This window comes from Amborella trichopoda, chromosome 9 (genome assembly GCF_054954075.1).
Source record: "Amborella trichopoda isolate Santa Cruz 75 chromosome 9, AtrichopodaSantaCruz75HAP2 v2.0, whole genome shotgun sequence".
In the NCBI taxonomy this organism is placed as follows: domain Eukaryota; kingdom Viridiplantae; phylum Streptophyta; class Magnoliopsida; order Amborellales; family Amborellaceae; genus Amborella; species Amborella trichopoda.
In genome coordinates, this window is record NC_142344.1 from 45,289,680 (window position 1) to 45,295,763 (window position 6,084).

Below are 6,084 nucleotides of genomic sequence, written 5' to 3' on the forward strand. Positions count from 1 at the left end.
GGAGTGAAGAGCTCTAGAGAGAGAATGTGCGTGAAGCCCCATGCTGTGTTTTGATTGGCCAAGGTAGCAGAGGCTGTTAGTGAACTACCTCAGAGAAAGAATCCCTCCCAACCCCCTGCATTTGCTAATTCTGAACTTCTTGAGGGCCTCACCTCATTTGCTAATTCTGAACTTCTTGAGGGCCTCACCTCAGAGAAAGAATCCCTCCCAACCCCCTGCATTTGCTAATTCTGAACTTCTTGAGGGCCTCAACACACTGCCACCTCCAAATCAACCCATTCCTTGATTAGAGGTAGTTTGGACTGGCTTGCATGTAAACCGATGCTGTTATGGCCATAGAACCAAAATACGAAGCCAGCCACCAAGGGGCGGCTCTGTGGTCCACAGAAACTTAGAATTAATGGCTTCCAAAGGGGAAGGACAATTTGGGTAATCCTGGGAAACACTTTATAAATGCCACAAAAATCACTGATTTGGAGACTGCTTTAAACATATTAGTACTATTAGGTAAAATTTTTACTTGCAAAGTGAAAAACTTACCCATCTGGTTAACTTTGCACCACAAACAAATAGGGTCGGGTCTGGGGCGTGGCGGACCTAGCCCCTACTTAAAAATATGCTAATGGAACCCATATTGATTTTTGAGGACCCGGACCAGACCCGAAAATCAATTCAGGTTGGATCAACCCGAATAAGCCTGACTCTACTCAGTAATCTTACCTTAAATAAAAAGAAAAAAATTGAAAAAGGTACATTTAACCTTTTTTTTTTTTTTGGATATAGCTTCGATTTTCAAATATAAAAGAGAGGTTGATTCCTTTGGATCGTATCTCGTAGATATATCAAAACCCAGAATTGCTCTAAAAAAAAGATATTTAATCACCCAAATATTCTTCAGGACCAATGAACTACGATACGCATGTACAAAATACTCTTACTCATGAAAAGCATATTGCAAGGTTTTGAATCGAATCAGAATCATCCAATCATAATCGGGAATTGTTGGCAGAAAGCCGAATCCCGTAACATATTGGGATCCGGTGACCTATACATCGCCGAATATGTACATTATGGATCGCCAATTCTATCCATTGATCCAGCTGATTATCCAATCCAGATCGCCGATCCAGCAATCCAACACAATTTTTTAGGTGGCCGGTTCGTTCTTTTAAACGTTGGCCAATTGCAAACCATTGCAATAAGCAACCCATTGAATCCACTTCCACTTGCTCTATTTATCAATCTCTTCCATTGAATCCAAGCAAACCTGCAAATCAACATGTAGAAAGTTGAGCTAATATATCCCATTCTTTCCAAATAAAAAATAAAAAAATCAGCTCATATATCCCAAAAAGTAAAACTAATCTCTATCCAAAATGCCATCAAGAAGCTCTAAGAAACAATAGCATAAATGGACAAATCTACCTAAACATCAAGAGAGAGCATGAACCCTTCATTCATACAACAGGAACTTAGCAAACTAAGCTGATCCTCAATTAGGTAATTCCACAAAATACATACACTTCAAAGAAATAAGAATAAATTGCAATCAACCATAAATTTATTTATTATGATACATTTCCATTAAATTTCCTCTAAGAAACAAAATTGGGCCATTAAAAAGGAGAGAGTAGGCTAAACCAGACCATCTGCTCATATGATCACTTGCCATAAATCTAAATGCTCTCAAAATCACAGTATCAATTCTCTCAACAATGCATATGCTGCTAACAATGCATGCACGGTTAAAAGTTAAAGTCTTATACATTGTTAACAGTTTATATAACTCTGCATAACAACAGTGTATATATATTATTAACTGTGTATATACAATGTTAACAGTGTGTGTATTGTTATATGCACTATTAAAGCGTATGTAACACGTTCTTTATAACAGTGTATATACATTATAAAACACCTGGTAAAAACACGTCCTTTATAACAATCACTCGTCTTCCATTCCAATCTGCAAATAATGCCTCTTTTGATTCATATATATGGAAATCATATTTTAAAAAATAGAATAATTGATTATATATGCCTAGAATACAAGCGCCATAGGTTATAACTTCCATTAGAACACAACCATTAGTGACATTCCCCACATATAAGCACCACATATAAGCACTTAGTGAGCTTATAAAAAATGAAAAAGAACCATAAGGAAGAACCAAATGAAAATACAAATTTGTATACAACAGTATATACACTATTAATGGTGTATATATATATCAATACATACACCATATATAACTATATATACATTGTTAATAGTGAAAGTATATATTGGTAATAGTGTATGCATATTGTTAATAGCGTATGTACACTAATAACAATGTATATAGCTGTTGGTACATTGTTAATACCGTATATAACTGGTATATAACAGTAGATATATTGTTAAGTGTGTACATACACTGGTATGGTATATAACAGTACATACACTACAATCAGGTGGGGCTGACCCGAGGACCTAGCAAGTCGACCCAACCTGGGTCCGAGTATGAGGTCATGAGACTTCTCTTTCTCAAAGCATGGTTCCCCATACTCAAGAAGATCCACTTGATGAAAAACAAGCCCCCACTAATATAGAAGACCCTACTGGGGCAAGCTCACCAAACCACTTGATAGGGGTACCCTCATCTTGTAATAATATTATAACAGTTGCATCTTGTGATGCTGATGCTTTATTCGATGACTCCCAACATACGCTATTAACTCCTAAAGAACAACCCAAGGTTCTTACAGAAAAAGTTTATCGAAAAGGCGTAGAGTGATCATTTATTTACTTTTTTCAAAAACCAAGTGAGACATTAACACATCGCTTATGCACCCTCCTGCGCGACATTAATGCCCAATAATAAATAAGAATCTATATTATTAACAAAGAAAAACTTCATGAGCTTAGCCGTCCAAGTATGAGATTAAAGGGCTAGAAAAATGAGTGTTTCTGAGTTTGTTCAAGATTCAAGTGGGGTAGTTCAAAGGGCAAGTTCAAGGGGAACTTGGCGGCCACCATTGAAGAGATATCCGATATAAACCTAGGCACAAGGGTGATCCAAAGGCAACTGAGATTAGGACCTTCCTGCTGCCTAGAAAATGAGAATGTGATCATGTCCAAAGGGAAACAAGGAAGCCTTAACCCGTCCTACAACGGACTGTCAACAAAAAGAATCACCCCAATAAAGAGGGGGACCACACTCACAATTGGCTTGCCTTAGAAGTAACAAAAGAAAAGGCCGCATAAAATTTCAAGGTCTCAGCCACCCGTCAATGCCAAATCACATGGTGCAGGAAAAAAATAAAAATAAAAAATAAAAAAGAGACAACCAAAATAAAATAAAAATTAAAAAAAAATTTCAAATGTTAACTAGAGACATACAAAACCCAAGGCAAAAGAGAGGTGCTCAAAATTTCCCAAAAGTAAACAGAAGAGGTATAATATCTATAAAAAAAAAATGGCAAAAGTTCCAAGTTAGAGTAGGTCTAGTACACAAAGAAAGTCAAGGGGCACAAGCCTGTCAGGCCATGGGAAAAGATCTCAACGATCTAAACTTCAAAGGGTTATTGGTGAACAACAAAAATGGTAATCCAAAGAAATCCCAAGTACTAGGGGCAATATCTTGCATCTTCTGAGATGCTAGGTCGTTTAAGATATTTAAAGAACTCTCTTATTTAGAATGCAACCGGGCTAGGACATAAGACCAAAGTGTACTTAATGATTCCCTATCCCGAAGGTCCTAGTAAAGGTTAGGTGAGCTCAGAAGGTCTGCCAAAGGGGTCTCAAGTGGCTAAATTGTAAGACTCGTGTTTTTTAAATAATTTTCAAAAGTATTTTTTTTCAAAGCATTTTCAAAAACCATTTTCAATAATTTTTTAAAAAAATGCTCGACGGTTGCATAAGTCTAAACTATTAACCAATTCATTTTACTTTTTCTAAAGCTCTCTTTCTTTTTCGTATTTTGTGTCTTTTGATTTAAAAAATCTTAATTCTTTGTTAAAATTATATATGCCCAACACATGGTTATGTTTTTCCATGTGTATCTCTTTGTTTTCAAAATCTTTAAAAGTGTTTTCTAAAACGGAGGTGGACCATCCAAACATGATATAACTGTGTTTCTGCCTTATCTGAAAATCTTGAAGAATGGGCTAAAAATCCTTAGGAAGACCTCCCTGTTAGAAAGATTCCAGTTGGAGATCCCTAGAACTTATCTTGAACTTGTGAATCCAATAACCTTTGGATTAAGGGGGAAAAGAATAAGAAATTCAATTGGCCAAGATTTTTCATCATCATCAAATTTTGAAAATTTATTTTCCCCATTCAGTTGGAATCTAATGACCAAAAATAAAGGTCTAGGATCCGCAGTCCTAGGTAGCATCCCCTAGTTGTCAGAGGCCTCAACTAAATATAACTACTCCAGAATTAGCACAGTTCCCATTGATATCCTACAGATCTTCTCCATCGGTATCCGACATTTCCTCAAGATATTAGGCACTCAAGTGAATGATTATCACCTATTATCTTAGGGGAATGCCAAAGTAAGGCAATGTCAAAGAAAGGCAACTATAGATGTCCTCATCTTATCCATCGGCATCTGACCTTTCCTTAAGGTATTAATTAAGCACTCAAGTGAATGATTATCACCCATTATCTTAGGGGAGGGGAATGCCAAAGAAAGATAACTATAGACACCCTCATGAAATTTGGGCCAACGGAATTCCCTAGAACCTGTACCAGGTAAATATAGGACCATACTAGAATAGTAAGCCTTTTGTTTTTTTTAACAGTAAGCCTCTTTTTTCTGTGCTTTTTTTTTTTTTTTTTTTTCCAAGTCTCTTTTTCCACAACGAAAACACCGGTTAAAGTTTTTATTTTCTAATATCCTTCATTATGAACCACACCATTTTCTCTCTCTATCGTTATCATTTTGTCTCTCTTATCTTTTCCCAATGTGGGCGCCTTTACTGGGTGAAGGAGATTTGGGTGTTGAGCATCGACTGAGGATTTCAGTAGTAGATTAGACATAGAGAGACAAGAGTTCCGGTTTTCTCGCAAAGAAAAGAGTTGTGGGTTTTGCAAAGAAGGCTGTTTTCTTAGAGATAAAAAGTGAGGAAAAGGTAAATGGAGAGTTTCACAGAGAGATAGAGAGGTGGATTTGGCTGGAGGGTGAAAAGAGTGTAATTTTAGAGAAATGGCTTTGTAGTGGAGGTACGGGAACAACTAATGGTTTAAAAAGCGGATTGGTGATCTGGATTGGGCATCTCAAAAATCGATTCGGATCGACGAATTGACGATCCAGATCGGAAATCGGTTGAATCGGTCGGATTAAAGCTTCAAAAAAATCCGAAAAAATTATTAAAATTCATTATAAATGTTGTTTTTTAGGAATCCAATAAAAAATGAGGGTACTACATTATTAACTTTCATTTTTTTTATCAATTTGTGAATATTGAGATGTTCTTTCCCTGTATAAATTTATTTTAACTATTAAATTTGCTTCACATAAAAGAAAAATCATAGAATTATCATGGATAAAATATATAATTATATATGGACTATTATAAAGAGTAGACTAATCAATGAAAAAATGGCCATTAAAATCTCGTTTTGGCGAAAAACCCTAACCCGCTAAAAAAACCCAAACTATTACAGCCTAACTAACTATAATCCAAAATTATTACAACCTCACTAATTATAATATTATATACTGAAATTATAATTATTAGTTTACATTTTATAATTATTTTATTAGACAAATAATAACAAATTAAAAATATTTTGTAATATTATCTAATTTAAAATGTACTATTGACAACTGTAAGAAAAATAGTACATTACATGATTTATAATGTAAAAATTCATAAATAAAATAAAATATTTGGTTATCAATGTAAAAATTAATAAAATGCGTACAAATTTTAGAAATAACGATTCGATTTTTCAAAAAATTTATTTTTTTAGGTTGCTATAATAAATTTAGTACAAGAGATTGTTAGTAGAAGGATGGAGATTTCAAATAGAGTAAACTTTTTATTTTTATTTTTTTTATACCTTTCATATTATTTACAAAAATAATTATACCA